Genomic DNA, 17181 nt, shown 5'->3' with positions numbered 1-17181 from the left:
TTCATAGTGTTTGTCTTGTTACAATGCTATTTTTCAATGTTGAAATTAAGTAATTTTACTCCCTCATTCATCATTTAGGTGACTCATGATATGGGTGTCAGACTTGGCTCATGACACCTCTGTTGCGACCATCAGGCCCTTCACAGCACCAGTACAACAACGCACACATTGCTACATGGTCAGTAATAGAGTATACCTTTGGGGTGTTGAAAAGCAGGTTTAATTGTTTGGTCCGGTCGGCTGATATACTCCTTTACCATGTGCGTAAAGTGTGTGGCATCATCCAGTCGTGCTGCATGCTCCGTAACATGGCACTTGGACAAGGCCATGATGACCTTGGGGACATTGCAGCAGTTGTGGAGGAGCTGGACCCGTTCCCTTCAGAGGGCATTGTGAATACAAAGGGTGGGGATGAGGTTTGACAGAGGATCATATTGCATTGTTTTTCACGTAAGTTTTTCAGGACACAATGTAAGAGAATGTATATGTGAAAAGATGTGTAAAAGTTGTATGCCTACAAACACATTAATTCAGATGTATATATATTACACATGGGTCTGAGCTGGAACCGGTGGAAAAACTGTATGACATACCTTCTTTTTTGCCCATGAGTATCTGGTTATGTATTTTTGTTTTAAATTACAACACCATTACAATAAATATTGTTTGCATTTTTTTAGGACTAAATGATTAGGTAATCCAAAAGTGTAGTCTTTGTCACAGTTAATCCACTTTAATATGTTTTTATTTGCAAAAACTACAATATTGCTACTTTGCAATAATATGGTTACACTCGGTTCACTGTGAAGATTTACATTATATAAAATGCCTTCAAATCTATATATATATATATATATATATATATACATACACTTTATATATATATATACAATTATATATATATATATATATATATATATTAGATTTAAACAAATTGGCATTTTCAGAAAAAATTGCAAAACCAGATTTGTAAACATACTGTAACATAAAAAAATAAACTTTTTGTCCACTGAACCAACTGCGCCTCTAACTTTGCCTTTAACTATACCACCACTTGTGCATAGACCGCACCTGGTTGGAGTGGTAGGTAATGGACTTAGTGAAGTTGTTCGCACACTACTAATATTGGAACCTTATGTAGGCTTTATTAGAGCCCTCTCTGCTACTAATTCTGTGTATAGGTTTATAAGTGCCTCAGTCTATGACCGAATAGCCTGAGTAAAGTCAAGCAGCCTTAAATCAATTTTCTTAGCCATTCAAATGCATGTGCCCTCTGCCACTCTGTTAGCACTCAAAAAATGTTTAATGACATATTCCATTTGTTCTGATTGAATGTCCATAAAGTAAACCTGCTTTGTTTTGAAACTGTCATGGGACAAAGCTATCTCTTCAACAGAAGGGGGTTTTGGAGGTGTAGGTGTGGGCTCTGTTGTTGTATGGGTAATTTGCTGGTTGTTGTTATTAATCACTTTTGAATTTTCATCCACAAACATGTGACAGGATCTACTGTGACTACGTCTTCCCAGGCAAAGGACCAGCAGACTCACCCTCCCCCACCTCCTCCTCTTCATCTTCATTTTCCTCCTCCATCTCTGTGTCATCATCAGCCTCCTGCGCTTCCTGGTCAGACAAAGCAGCCTCCTCCTGACTATGACTCTGCCTGACAATCACCTCCTGATCCTCCTCCTCCTCCAGCCTCTGCTGAGCTCCCCCAGCTCTCCTGTCTGCCATGCTGCATAGAATTTTCCCCAAATCCTGCTGTCTCCTGTCATGCATCCAGCTCCTTACTCCATATCAAAGCACAAAACAGTGCCTCAGGTGCTTATATAGTGTGTGTGATTCTTAAGTCATGGGACTTTGCCCTGCCAATGGGTGAATCTGTTTGTGTCAGTATGCTTGGAGAAATACAAAGTGCATTCCAGTTGGTCTAAAATTTGCACCTTTTCCTGTAAGTTTCATCATGAGACGTTGCAAACTGCGTATGTAGCTGAAATACAGTATTGCTATCTATTACCTAAGTGAATTTAGAGTCATGCTCGCAACTTTTAAAGGTGCGAGGAGGTGCGATTCCATATGTGCAAGAAATCTCACACCTTATTACATTTTGCCTTATGTGTATTCACTGTGAAAAAAAAATGTTTTCAGATGAAAAAATGGGTGAAAAGTGAATAGCATGTAAAAAAAACATTGCGAAATTGTGTAAAAGAAATCTGCCATTTTCCGCACATATCGGGGCTAATTGAATTCCCCCATTGCATAGTTGTAAAATGTCTAAATAGTTTTTATTAAAAACTGCATTATTATGTAAGTGACATTCTTTCTTCTAACAAATGCAAATTTCTTTTTCATATCATAAGTAGTCATATTGTCAACATTCACAATGTCAGAATTCATAATGTCAACATTACAATGTAGACTAATATAATGTAAACATTGTTAAAATGTTGACATTCTGCATAGACCACATTGTTAGGGTTAGACAATAAGGGAAGGGTTATGTTTAGGCTGTGGGAGGGGGTAATGGTTAGACACTAGGGGAAGGGTTAGGTTAGGCTGTGGGAGGGGGTAAGGTTTAGATACTAGGGGAAGGGTTAGGTTAGGCTAATGGAAAGGATGTTTAGGCTTAGGCACTAGGGGAAAAGATAGGGTTAGTTTATGTGAAAGGACGGTTAGGTTTAGGCACTAGGGGAAGGGTTAGGTTTAGGCTGTGGGAGAGAGGTAAGGGTTAGGTACTAGGGTTAGGCTATGGGAAAGGACAATTAGGGTTAGGTACTAAGGGAAGCATTAGGTTTAGGCTTTGGGAAAGGACAGTTAGAGTTAGGCACTAGGGGAAGGGGAAGGTTTAGGCTGTGGGAGGGGACTAGGGTTAGGCACTAGGAGAAGGGTTAGGTTATGTAAGGATAGTTAGGTGTAGGTACTAGGGGAAGGGTTAGGTTTAGGCTGTGGGATAGGGGCTAGGGTAGGCACTAGGGGAATGGTTAGATTTAAGCTGCAGGAGGGGGATTTAGGTTAGACACTAGGGGAAGTCTGGGGTTTAGGCTATTAGTTATGGTTTAGGTTTAGGCACTCGGAGAATGGTTAGGGTGAGCCTATGGGAAAGGATAGTTAGGGTTAGGCACTAGGGGAAGGGTTAGGTTTAAGCTGCAGGAGGGGGGGTTAGGGTTAAGCACTAGGGGAAGGGTTAGGCTATGGGAAAGGATGTTTAGGGTTAGGCACTGGGGAAGGGTTAGGTTTAAGCTGTAGGAGGGGGGGTTAGGGTTAATCACAAGGGGAAGGGTCAGGCTATGGGAAAGGATGTTTAGCGTTAGGCACTAGGAGAAGGGTTAGGTTTAAGCTGCAGGAGGGGGGGTTAGGGTTAAGCACTAGGGGAAGGGTTAGGCTATGGGAAAGGATGTTTCGGGTTAGGCACTCGGGGAAGGGTTACGGTTAGGCAATGGGAAAGGACATTTACGGTTAGGCACTAGGGGAAGGGTTAAGTTTAGGCTGTGGGAGGGGGGTAAGGGTTAGGCACTAGGCCCTAAACTTTAAGGTAAGGTACTAGGAGAAGGTTTAGGCTGTGGGAGGGGACTAGGGTTAGGCACTATGAGAAGGGTTAGGTTATGTATGGATGGTTAGGAGTAGGTAATAGGGGTAGGGTTAGGTTTAGGCTGTGGGATAGGGGCTAGGGTAGGCACTAATGGAATGGTTAGGATTAGGTTGTGGGATATGGTCTAGGGTAGGAACTAGGGGAATGGTTAGATTTAAGCTGCAGGAGGCGGATTAGGGTTAGACACTAGGGGAAGTCTGGGGTTTAGGCTGTTGGTAATGGGTTAGGTTTAGGCACTCGGAGAATGGTTATGGTGAGCCTATGGGAAATGATGTTTAGGGTTAGGCACTAGGGGAAGGGTTACGGTTAGGCAATGGGAAAGGACATTTACGGTTAGGCACTAGGGGAAGGGTTAGGTTTAGGCTGTGGGAGGGGTTAGGGTAAGGTACTAGGAGATGGATTAGGCTATGGGAAAGGATGGTTAGGGCTAGACACTAGGGAAGGTTTAAGTTTAGGCTGTCAGGGGGGTTAGGGTGAGGTACTAAGAGAAGGGTTAGGGTTGGCTATGGGAAAGGATGGTTAGGGTTAGGCACTAGGGGAAGGGTTAGGTTTAGGCTGTGGGAGGGGTTAGAGTAAGTTACTAGGGAAATGGTTATGTTTAGGTTGTGAGAGAGGGGTTAGGGTTAGAACTAGGGGAAGGGCTAGGTTTAGGCTATGGGAAAGGATGTTTAGGGTTAGGCTCTTGGGAAAGGGTTGGGTTTAGGCTATTGGAAAGGATGTTAAGGGTTAGGCACTAGGAGTAGGGTTAGGTTTAGGCTGTGGGAGGCTGTGGGAGGCGGATTTTGGTTAGGCACTATAAGAAAGGTTAGGGTTAGGCTATGTGAAAGAATAGCTTAAGATTAGTTACTAAGGGAAGGGTTTGGTTTAGGCTGTGGGATGGAGGTTAGGGTTAGGCACTAGGAGAAGGGTTAGGGGTTAGCAACTAGAATTAGTGATACTTGCCAGAACCACCAAAGGATCTGCTGAAAACCTTTGTGACATTACTGCCAGACCTAGTAATTCACCTCTAAACAAGTTGAGATTTCATCAGTGTCAACAAGAGAAATAGGAGCACGTTGGCTTTCACATCTTAATATCATGTATGCCAATATTATGACTATCTACAAAATATACCACACCCATTTCTTATTCTTAGGCAACATGATCACTATTCACTGATGTACTAAGCCTTGGTGAGAGACAAAGTACCAAACAATCAGCTTCCAATTGTCATATTACAGGGTGTGTTTTAAAAAATGAGTTAGGATTGGTTGGTACTTTATCTCTCTCCACATTATATTTTTCAAAGGCTTAGTACATGTACCCCTCTTATGTTTACACAGGCTATACTGATATTTTTAGTCTTAAAAACTGCATGGCACATCCACTTTATCATATGGAGTGGTCGAATCTCTACATTATCTCACTTAACTATAAAAATAAAGTTATAGCAGTAAAAAATCTCTTTCTGGTACACTACATTTTAAGTTACAAAAACTTCAAAACCCAAGAGCTCAGTAAGGATGATGCAATTCCAGACATTACAACTTTCCCTACAGGTGTTATTGTTCATGTGTGGATATTAAGCAGAGAGGAATAGTGTATAAATAGTCTACTAGTTTCCTCCCAGTCTAGTGAGAAGTTGCATTTTAGGAAGTTGTGTGTTACTGTATTAGTAAGTTACCTGGAGATTAAGTTCTTGTACAGTGAGACTATAACTCTCTGTGAAATAAGTGATATCCCATTGTATTAGTGAGGTGGATTTTAAGTTGCTGCAACAATTTTGGTTGGAACCCTGGTGATTCCTATATAGAAAAGTTAAGAAAAAATATTTTTTTTTTTAGAATATAATTACCGTTACAGTCATGTAAATCTATGCAATTTTCTTCTAACATACTGTAAGTATTTTGAAAAGGATCATCTTAGACATTGTTGTACAGCTGTATTTATACACACCATACAAACACTTAAATCATATTTTGAACTAATAAAAAATGCTCATAGTTATGTCAGTTATAATGTGCCAGTTGGGTTATGTGTAATGTATATATACTGTCGTGAAATCTGGCTTATATAACCCAATAATTTAAACACCATTTTTAAAGCAAACATTGATTTTCTGTGATTAACATTTTGAAAGGAATTGAACTCATGGCATCCTGCCAGCATCAAACGTTTTCTTACACACCAGATAGATTTATAAAGGAAAAGCTGGCAAAGTGTCAGCACTAACATAACATAATATTGAAACATTGGATATACAGTACAGACAGCCTGTTATTCATTTTTTTAAGCACCTAAGTACCACACTTGCTGTTTATTACTTTTTGTTATGCTAGATACATTTTGTGAGAGCACTGGGCCAAGCTGCACTACAGTAATATAGTGCCTGATTACAGCCTGCAGTGCCGTAGACACAAATATATAAACACATGATAGGCGATAGCCAATAAAAAGATCCGAGTAAATCCGAGTAAAACCGAACCCGCTCACCCCTAATATATATATATATATATATATATATATATATATATATATATATATTTTTTTTTTTTTTTATTTATTTATTTATTTATTTATTTATTTTAAATCATTGCCTGGGGTGTACAATATACAAATTTCTTCATAGCATCAAGCAGAGCACACTCACCAGGGCATTTCATAAAGGCTTCAGATAGACATACTTTATTCTTTACGTCATCAACACATTATTCCAAGACGACATTTCGACCACAACAACGTGGTCTACATGAGGACACTACCAGTGTAGACAGGACACACTGTTGTGTCTTGGAATAATCAACCTCGAATAATGTGCTGATGATGTAAAGAATAAAGTATGTATATTTAAAACATTTATGAAAGGGCCTGGTGAGTGTGCACTGATGCTATGAAGAAAAAAAAAAATAAAATAAAAAAATAAATAAATATATATATATATAAATATATATATATATATATAGTTTTATACTGAATTTTATGTACAGTAGTTATTTGTTTACCTATTTTTTTTACGCTGTCAATTACAGTAGAAATGCCAGTACAAACAGGCACATTGAGAGTAGTCAAGCCCTGATGCATGTTGCTAACTGGAGCAGGTGATGAAGTCTGCCTTCTGTATTTAATTGTATAAACGTGTCTAAATTGTTTTCAATTGTGCAAATATTGTAGTAATATTACTGCTGCTACTTATGTGCAGTATTACAGTAAAATTAGTTATTGGTTTGCATTTATTAGGTACTGTATGCTTCCTCCTAGTCAGTTTGTAAAGGGGAAGGTACCTGATATGTTTGTTATAATATTATGGCTCTCCTTCAGAGCCGTACGCTCTGAGCAGAGCGCACGCTCTGAATGAGGGCCGGGCTCCATTTTCATGGAGCGTCCTCCTGGACGCTCGTATAGCTGTGGGTCACCACCCACAGGCTATACGAGCGTGCATTGTGATGGTCGCGATGGTCAAGACCATCGCGACCATCGAATTTGCGAGCCGGAGCCTGCGGTTGAGGTTTTCAACCGCAAGCTCCGGAGTGATTTTGGGCACGCCCACCAAAGGGGCACGCCCACCAAAGGGGGGCGTGCTGTCAATCAACATTGACAGCACGCCCCCTTTGATCGGACACAACGAGCAAAGGACTTTCCTTCGCTCGTCGCATCTGGCGCATGCGCACGACGGAGCTCCCTCTGTCGTGCGCATGCTCAGTCCATAACATCGACCCACTTGCGAGCGGACAGCCGCTTGCGAGTGGGTCTGAATCAGGCCCTATGGCCCTCATTCAGAGCCGTACGCTCTGAGCAGAGCGCATGCTCTGAATGAGGGCCGGTCTCCATTTTCATGGAGCATCCTCCTGGACGCTCGTATAGCTGTGGGTCACCACCCACAGGCTATACGAGCGTGCATTGTGATGGTCGCGATGGTCGAGACCATCGCGACCATCGAATTTGCGAGCCGGAGCCTGCGGTTGAGGTTTTCAACCGCAAGCTCCGGAGTGATTTTGGCTCTATCAGAGCCAAAATCACTCCCACTGACATCACTAGTGATGTCAGTGGGCCGGCTTCTGACAGGAGGCGTTCCCGTGGGAACGCCCCCGTCAGGGAGGTACGCCCCCGGCACACCCACCAAAGGGGGCGTGCTGTCAATCAACATTGACAGCACGCCCCCTTTGATCGGACACAACGAGCGAAGGACTTTCCTTCGCTCGTCGCGTCTGGCGCATGCGCACGACGGAGCTCCCTCCATCGTGCGCATGCTCAGTCCATAACATCGACCCACTTGCGAGCGGACAGCGGCTCGCGAGTGGGTCTGAATCAGGCCCTATATCTTTAAAACTTTTGCATAATAATAAAAAATAAATTTTTTGAAATGTGTATCTTGTTTTATTTTCTCTTTTTAGATCATCTATATAACTTTATTATTACACTGTCTGGCCATGTACTGTAATGGGCATGATTTTGTACTCATTTTTAGCAATGTTTTTGGTCATATTAATAACACATTTGCTCATTTACTTCTGTTGCAGGTTCAAGGAGGTCCAAAAAGACGCTTCTGGCCACAGCCTACATTTATGGTCAGCTCTGCATGGGTAGAAAAATATTGGCTTTATAACAAAAATTGCTTCCAACACATTATAAGCCCTTAAGTTAGCAACATTTTCCACTCAGATATACCTTTACTAGGAGACAAATTTAATGTTACAGGTTTGTAAACAGACAAATGGTTGGCCCATGTATAAGTCAAAGAGGGGAGAGAGTTAGTAAAGTAAAAAGAAAGTTACTGTATACTGTAGATATCTAAGTAAAAGCTGCCTTATGACATTTGTTCTAGGATTCAGTTGTAAGATAATAACAATGAAGAATCAGACATCAGTGGAATATTTTCACATTCTATTATTTTCTGCTAATATGAAAACTAAGCCATTACTTTCCAGTTTATTGTTTTTGATATATTTGGCCGGAGTGCTGGTGAATTCTTCTATAATCACAGTAATATCCCTGGAACCACAGTTACATAAACCAATGTTTCTATTTATCTGCAATTTGTCAATTATAGACATATTATACCCAACAGTCACTGTCCCTAAGTTTCTGGACGTGTTATTAACAGGAAATAATATTGTATCTTTTGCACAATGCTTCACACAGTTTTACTTTTTTGTAGTAGTGGCCACAGGGGAGGTGGTACTGTTATTCATCATGGCGTATGACCGATATGTTGCTATATGTCTCCCCTTACACTATCACCGCATCATGAGCAGGAGAAACTGTACCCTGATAACTATGGGAATATGGGTCACTGCATGTTCTAATTCATTGCTATTTACAATCTCATTCTTATATATGTCCTCCTGTCATTCTAATACAATCCACCAGTTGTTCTGTGATATTAAATCTCTTACTAGGACCTCATGCACACGTACAGGGTTACTTTATGTTGTAATTACCTTAGATTGTTTGTTATTTGGACTTGGTCCATTTTCATGCACTTTAATATCTTACATAAACATTTTCTCCATCATCTTACATATTAAGTCCAGTGATGGAAGAAGAAAAGCCTTCTCCACCTGTTCATCCCACCTCTCAATCATCTCTATGTATTATGTATCTGGTCTATTAGCTAATCTATTACCATCATTCTCTGATGTACTAGATTTTGTGTTTACTGTATTCTATACAACAATTACACCCATACTAAATCCTATCATATACAGTCTACAGAATTCTGGTATAAATATCGCTTTGAAGGGATTATTGAAGCAAATACTCTAGTAATATGGAACACCTCACTGATTACAATATTTGCCAGTTCTACTGTAGCCTCTTATTTCTCAATCAAGTCTAGCCAAATGACAAAAAGTAAAATGCTTCTAACGAATTAAAAAAAGTTGAAACTATTAAAGCTTAAAAATAATGTGAAACATCACAATTACAATAATTAGTTCTTTAAAAAATAAGCAAACTCAGCCATGAGATAATGTAAGATCTCTTTGCGGGTAGAATTGACTGTTCCTGTAGAAATCTACTGTTTAATATGGAGAAAACATTAATTGAATTACTAATATACTACTGCTACTAATAGCCATTAGGTCTGTGGTTCCCAGACTTTTTTGAAACGTGGTGCCCTAGTGCATCAGAATTGTTTTCACGGCACCCCTAAGCCAAAAGTTTGTTAATGAGAATTTCTGTATTTGTTTTAGTGAATTACTACAGTGAAGTAAATTGTGCTCACCTGTCATCCTTAGGGTCAGTTATGTAGTGGGTGACAGGTTTGCACTACTGTTTGTCCACATATTTACATTACATTGTCCATAAATAATTTGATTTGGTACTGGACCACCATCCTGAGACACCCCTGCAAGTGTCCCAAGGCACCCCAGGGTGTCGCAGCGCATAGCTTGGGAACCACTGCACTAGGGGTTGAATTCTACTATAGCACATACTGTAATTTTGACTATGTCTGTGCTGTAATTAACTTAATAATATACCTCTGTGTCTTCAAGGTTTAATGTGCCAAGAAATTTTATTAAGCATTGTTGATTAAACTGAATGGCTGCTATTTATCTAATGTACAGTATGGGGGTATGGGTTAGTCATATAATGTTAATATGAGTGTGCATACAAAAAGTGTTATATGCATTTATAGCCCATTGTGCTTATATTTTTAATAAATATTTACTCACATGGGCTTAGTGTGGGTGGAACAGGTTCTGCAAAATAAGGCTTCCCCATAAAAATGTTGGCAGTACTTTTACCACTGAAATACCTATTTTGTTAAAAGATAAGAGATTAACATAATTTAATGATATTATAAAAATGTTTTATTCCTTATTTAAATAATTTTAATGTATACCGATATTTATTTTTATTTTTTAAATACATTTTATCTGTTTGTATGTTATATTTTATTTCCTCTTAGTGGAAATGAGAGTCCAAATCCAGCAAGCCACATCATGCAACTAAATTGGAATTTCCAACATATTTATGGAACTGTACCTACTGTACAGTACAACCACCTTAAATGATGGGTGTGTGCTTGCCTGCCAAGCTAAAACTTGACCATGCCTTTGTAGCCAGACAATGCTTTGTAGCAGTGGCATAACTTCATCCCAGATGCCCGGAGGCAAGTTATAATTTGGTGCCCCCTAAAACAAAAGGGAAATTAAATATGGTGCATATCTATCTATCCACCACATATGCACAAAAACACTAATATAGAATAGCCTTTAGTGGGGTGAATATACTGTGGGCAATAGAGAAGGTGCCCCTTCAGTGCAGGAGCCCGGTGGCAGGTGCCTCCATTGTCTCCCATAGTTCTGCCCCTGCTTTGTAGTTGCTTAAAATCAGTCTGCTCCGATTTTGATCATGTCCTTTGTTGGCTGACCATGTCCCCTGTGTCAGCTACCCACATCACTACAGTCATGTGAAACATGTCATTTACATTCTCCCTCATGGCCACACCCTCTTTCTAGTGCACATTAGTGCTTGGAGGATGGGGGGTTGCACATCTTCTTTGTGTGCCATTGCACCACATTATCCATCTGTGTTTTCACAATATTATTCATATCTATATGTAATGCAGTAATGTATAGTTATAGAGTTATGTTAACTCTATAACTATAAATAAACATAGCGTATATTTGTATATTGATTCTATTACAAAATGCATTAATATAATGTATAGGTTTAAAAATCTCTAGAAAATTGACCCAGAAAATGCTGTACCATCATCATTGTTAAACTATCTTGGTGGGCATATTTTGTAAACAAGCACATAGGGATTAAAAACACTTACGATATACACTTTTTGGTAATGATTTGAAACCAGTTAAAAAAACAACAACTTTTATCAAAGGACATTTTGACTTTAAGAAATAAAACCAACAATGGTGGACGGGCAGCTCAAAAAGTTCCAAAATGATCTTTAATTCATAGTGGTTTCCTATTAGTTAGCCAAAAACTCTGTGCTGTTTCCCATCAGTCACAGGCAGAGGCTCCCTAGAATATGATAAGTAGTTCTGCCTGATACTGCTGCCTGAACTTCGGCATTCATGTCCATTTTTCTGATGCTCCTCCTTTGCATCAACATGAGTTTTATTATTGCTATATATTTTTTGCACCAAATTGCATACTTATTTTATTTTTATTAAAATGAATCCTCACTGTCAGAATATATATTTCTGACCCTGCTATAATTTGACTAGGCATGGTGTTCAATGGGATGCTGATCATATTCATAAAAGGTATTGATTGGCATATGCTGTTCTGCCTGGTGAACAGTGCTACTGTGGTACTCTATTCTATCTCACACACCCAAAGTACCACTGATCTCCCCCCTACCCCACAGGATACTGCTCACTAAATACACTTACTTTGCCTGGAAGCCTGCCATTACATAGCCCTCACTTGTCAAGTCCAATAGCTAATGAAGATAGATCGTTCTGGAACTTTCAGAATATTATTTGACTATAGTGTCTTCTATTATTGCATGGGAGGCAGTATCTATCTGCATGAGCCCATCTTCCAATTTCTTTATTCATCCTGCTTGATAACCTGATCTAGACCAGGATCTACCCCAATCCCAGTAACATGTGATGCCTCCTGGTAACCTGAGCCCTACTATACATTCCTTGTCCATGATGAGGCTGAATCTGAAGTGAAAATAATTATAATACATTATATTGTGCACATGATTCAATATTTCATTCAGTTTGGACATAATGATTCTTCAGACTGTGAGTGCTGTCTAGAGGAAATAGTCATGTGATAAACAGAAAATGTTCAGTGTCCCCACATACATGTAGTTTTCTGCCAGCCATAAATATATTCTACCAAAATAAGTCAGCTGCTAACAATGAGGCTGAAGCAGAATTGTTTGTATGCCAGCTCTTAAAACTCCCACATTGCATGCATGGAACTTATGCTGATATCTGCATAAGTGGGTACAGCTATTTGCATATATGAAACCCCATTGCCCATGTCTGTACACTTGCTTAAGTAGCCATCACCATAATCAGTGCACAATTACAATAGTTGCATCTACTCATGATCAGCTGCAGTACCATTCTCCTACCAGTGGTGCTGCTCTTTCCTGTGATGCGTGTCCTGCATATTACAGTTATTTAGTCCCATTGCCTTCTGTGATTCTGCAAGCCAGTCTTGATTAAGGGCTGCACCTGTGACTGCCTGATAAATACCTGCATCACAGTGCTTCCCTTACTGGATCATCATATTAGAACATATTTGTCTGTTCATTGTGTCAGAACTTCTGTGCTAGTTCTCCATGTCTGTTATTCCCTGTCAGATCGTTATCCTGCCTCACCTCAAGTCAGGTCTCCTTTTTCTCATTTATTATTGTATCTGTTCCTGTATTTAACTTGCTAGTTTAATTCTTCACAGTTGCAAACATGCAAACTTGTACCTGTTTATTTCTACTAAACTCATACGACTCACACCTGCTGCATATTGCAATCAGTTCTCTGTTTATCAGCTCCAGTTTTAAATACTACTTCTAGCATTTATCCTGTTGGTCCTGTGTTCTGTTCCCTACACTCTCAGTCAGTCTAGTTATCCTGGTACATTTTGGTAAGTCCATATCCAGCTTCATTAGTTATCACCTGTAATCTTCACTATCTACAGTACAAGCTACAGTCAGTATTCCTGTGGACACACACACAAACACAGGGGAGTTTTCCCCGCAACTTCTGACACATCTGAATTATCTATCTTCACTTATGCACACATCTGCATAGCCCAGCAACCATTGTCAAAAATCTCTCAGCACTTCCTGTTATACTAATCCAATGGGGGTGATTCAGAGGTGGAAACAGGTAAAACATTGGGAGTAAAGTTTTACCTATGCACATGTATCCAAGACACACTGTCTATAGATTGTAAGCTTGCGAACAGGGCCTTCCTACCCATATATCTGTCTATTATTACCCAGTTTTGTTCTATTAATGCTTACAATTGTAAAGTGCAATGGAATATGCAGCACTATATAAAAAACTGTTAACAAATAAATAAAATAAATGTGTCCCAATTTGTAGGACAATGAGTTACAGATTGAAATTGCATGCAATTGTGATGGGTATATCTGGGTGGTAACTGGAAAGAAGGGTGGCTAGCAATCATGGCAGTTACTGTTTCTCAAAGATGCAGATGCTTTGACACTGGTGGCCATGGTCACTTGGGCATTTACAATGGTGTGCAGATAGTGCATCTATGTACACACAATGGGTTTCAATAGGATGCCCATCAGTGGTGACATTGGTGTAAAGATTCGAGAAAGAGAGTTAAAACAGGAAACATCTCAGCTGCGATTACCAGAATAGAATGGGCATCATGGCAATTTCTACTCCACATTCCAGTCTTGAAATTTAATTATGTATTCTAGTAAATTGTTTTGATTTATCATATCTAAGACAGTAATCAAACATATACAGTAGTAATCAAATGAAAATAATACCAAAACATTAAAAATGGAACAGATAAAAAACAATAAGAAATAAAAATTATGTAAAACCAAGACTTCCACAATATTAAACAACAGCAAATACTGCATTATATATGAATGCTTCTCTACAGTGTAGGCATTTTGAGCATAACATATTCATTTGCTCTCTCTGTTAAAACAACAATATAAAATATATTCCTGATGCAAGGAACTAACATTAGTATGATTGCAGGTGTTTGAGAACCTGAAGTGTTTCAAAGTTTTGAAAAATAGAGTACAGGTTGACTCTCTTATATCCAAAATGCTTGGGACCTGGGGTATTATGGATAACGGAATATTCCATATTTTGGAATATTTGCATATCATACTGAAATATCTTGGGAATAGGACCCAAATATACACACAGAATGCATTTATGTTTCATATACACCTTATACACACAGCCTGAAAGTAATTTAAAACAATATTTTTTAGTAATTTGTGCCTTAGACAAAGTTTGTGTACATTGAACCATCAAAAATCAAAGGTTTTATTATTTCTTTCTTGTCAAAATAATTCCGTATTTCGGAAAATTCAGTATATTTGAATATTTGGATATGGGAGCCTCAAACTGTAGTTCCATATGTGTTCTGACACAAGTACAAGTTTAGTACTACATTGCAGACCGATGGTTAATAGAAATATCTGGTAAACAATAGTCCACACTTAACAGCACATGCAGGAGATAGTATGCAAACCATATATACTGTACAATGATTCGCAGTTAGAGCTGCTAAAAATGTTTTTTGTTTTCCCAAAAAGCAACAAGTTAATTTGCGATATGTAATTTCAGAAAGTTTGGCAGACAAGAAAGAGTAGCAATGTTAGTATTAGTGAAAAACAATTAGGCAGTCAATCAACATTTCAAACTAAGGGCGGTATTCAATTAGTTTTGCATCGGCAAAAAAGTTTCGCCTACTGTACATCGTGTATTTTAGCTGTGGAAACTTATTGTGCATGTCCCCGCTATTCGCCATATTCCATTAAAAAGAAACGCAAAACGAAGACAAGCAAAGTCAAAACAGACGAAAAGTGGTGTCAAAATAGGGGAAATCAGCCTGAACACCCAATGAGCTAAAGAAACATGGGGATAGTAGTAGTGCCCGATTAGCCCTAATAAAACTGTTTGGGGTACATAAGTTTGCACAATTGCCACTAATTAGTGTATTTGCAAAAGCAGTGAAGAATAGCATAAATCAGTATTTTTGGTGAAAGTAAATTGTCCTGTCAAGTTTGGGGTACCAGAAAATGGGTGCAAGCATGTTTTACTGTCATTAAAGTGAACTTTAAAATAAAGTAAAATTAGACCCCCCAAAAAAGCATCTGCAATCACCAAAATACTTGACCCCTTCTATGAGCACCCCCAGATCCTTATTTCGCTAGTTTGCGAACTTGTCCCCCCACTTTGCACTTTTTTGCAAGTAAAATTCTTAGCACTTTTTTTTGTGTTCTTAATTATTTTTAGGAATTATTTGACACAGTTGTCCATTGGGGCCAGTCCCAAGGCTTCTGAGTGGTTTCACTACCTTTGCACCCCCAAACAAAAATTTGGCACTTCTTATCTCCACCTATTCAGAGGCAAATCTTTTTTGCCTATTACATTGCATTGCGTTTCCACATACGTGAAAAGCGGATGGAATTGAATATGGCAATACTTTTCCAATAGACGAAAAGTTGCAAATGGCGACACTTTTTCGCAGATTTCGACTTGTCGCTTCTAATTGAATATGGGCCTAAATCCCAGAAGAATACAGTACCAGTCAGTAATTTCTATTTGTCTTGCATGCAAATGCCCAATAGGATGATTTGCAATAAAGAATAGAGGCTCTGATTCAGAGCCGGACGCTCTGAAAGAGCGCTCACTATGAATCAGGGTGTTTTTTTTTTAATTTGTGGAGCGGCCTCCTGGCCACTCGCATAGCTGTGGGGGACCACCCACAGCTTTAGCGAGTGGCCATGATGATGGTCGCGATGGTCAAGACCATTGTGACCATCAGGCTTGCGACGAGACCCTTGTGGTAGGGTCTCGTGACCGCAAGCCCCAGAGAGCTTTCGGCTCAAATTGAGCCAGAAGCTCTCCCACTGACATCACTGGTGATGTCAGTGGGGCCACCCTGAAATGGTAGGCATTCTCATGGGACCGCCTCCATTTGGGCAACCACCCCTCCTGGCCCACCCACCATCACACAACATCGACAGCTCGCCCCCTTTGGTGTGAGACCCGAGCCGGCTCCATCGCATGCATGCGCTGTGGGCCACCATCGACCCGGTTGTGAGCACTCAGTGCTTGCGACTGGGTCTGAATCAGGCCCAGAATCTTCTGTTTCTTGTATATAATGTCAGGGGTGGCCAGACACACAAACCACCTCCCAAATTTTGAATAAAACAATATTTATGTAGTGACACAAATTCAATCCTCAGTGCTTAGTTGAAGGATAAAGGAGCAGTTAAACATACACATGAATTATTTTTATTTTTTTATTGTGTCTTTAGTTTGTTTTATATAAGCAGATCTATAGCTAGACGCTGGAGTACAGGACTGAGCCTAATACTCTGGCAGTGATACACACTGCCAGAGAAGTTTAAATAGGCAGAGCCATTTGAATTTTGTGTCAGCATGACATCGGTAGTCACATGACACCAACTACAAACAGCGGGGAGAGCCAGCTATCTGCACCTAAGCAAGACAGATGCATAGAGCTGTCCCTGATGGCACCAAGCCCCAGAAGAGCAGAGAGAAAGCTGACTACTGAGGAAGGTGCAGGTCAGCAGCAGCAGACCGGCATGCACCCATGACACAGCTGCAGTTGCTCGAGGAAGACCAATGCCACTGGACCCTGTAAGGAGAGGCCAGGTTTCCTGGAGCACTGTGACAGGTTGGTAGGGTATATTCCTCCACTTTTGTTATGTGAAAAATGATTCACAATTTAACACACATTGGGCCTAATTCAGAGATGGATGGTATTACACAGTCACTGCAACTTTGTATGCAATGGTTGTGCAATAATATGTTAATGCCACAGAAGACTTCTTGTGTAAACAGAAGCCTCCTGCCAGATTCTGTAATCATTTGTGTAATCATCAAACATCAGAGTAACCCTCAGCTTACTCAGGATGTCCAGTGTAAACA

The sequence above is a fragment of the Taudactylus pleione genome, unplaced genomic scaffold (assembly GCF_031769625.1).
Source record: "Taudactylus pleione unplaced genomic scaffold, aTauple2 ptg000061l, whole genome shotgun sequence".
Taxonomy (NCBI): domain Eukaryota; kingdom Metazoa; phylum Chordata; class Amphibia; order Anura; family Myobatrachidae; genus Taudactylus; species Taudactylus pleione.
The sequence above is the reverse complement of the archived record's forward strand: the minus strand, read 5'-3'. Positions refer to the sequence as shown.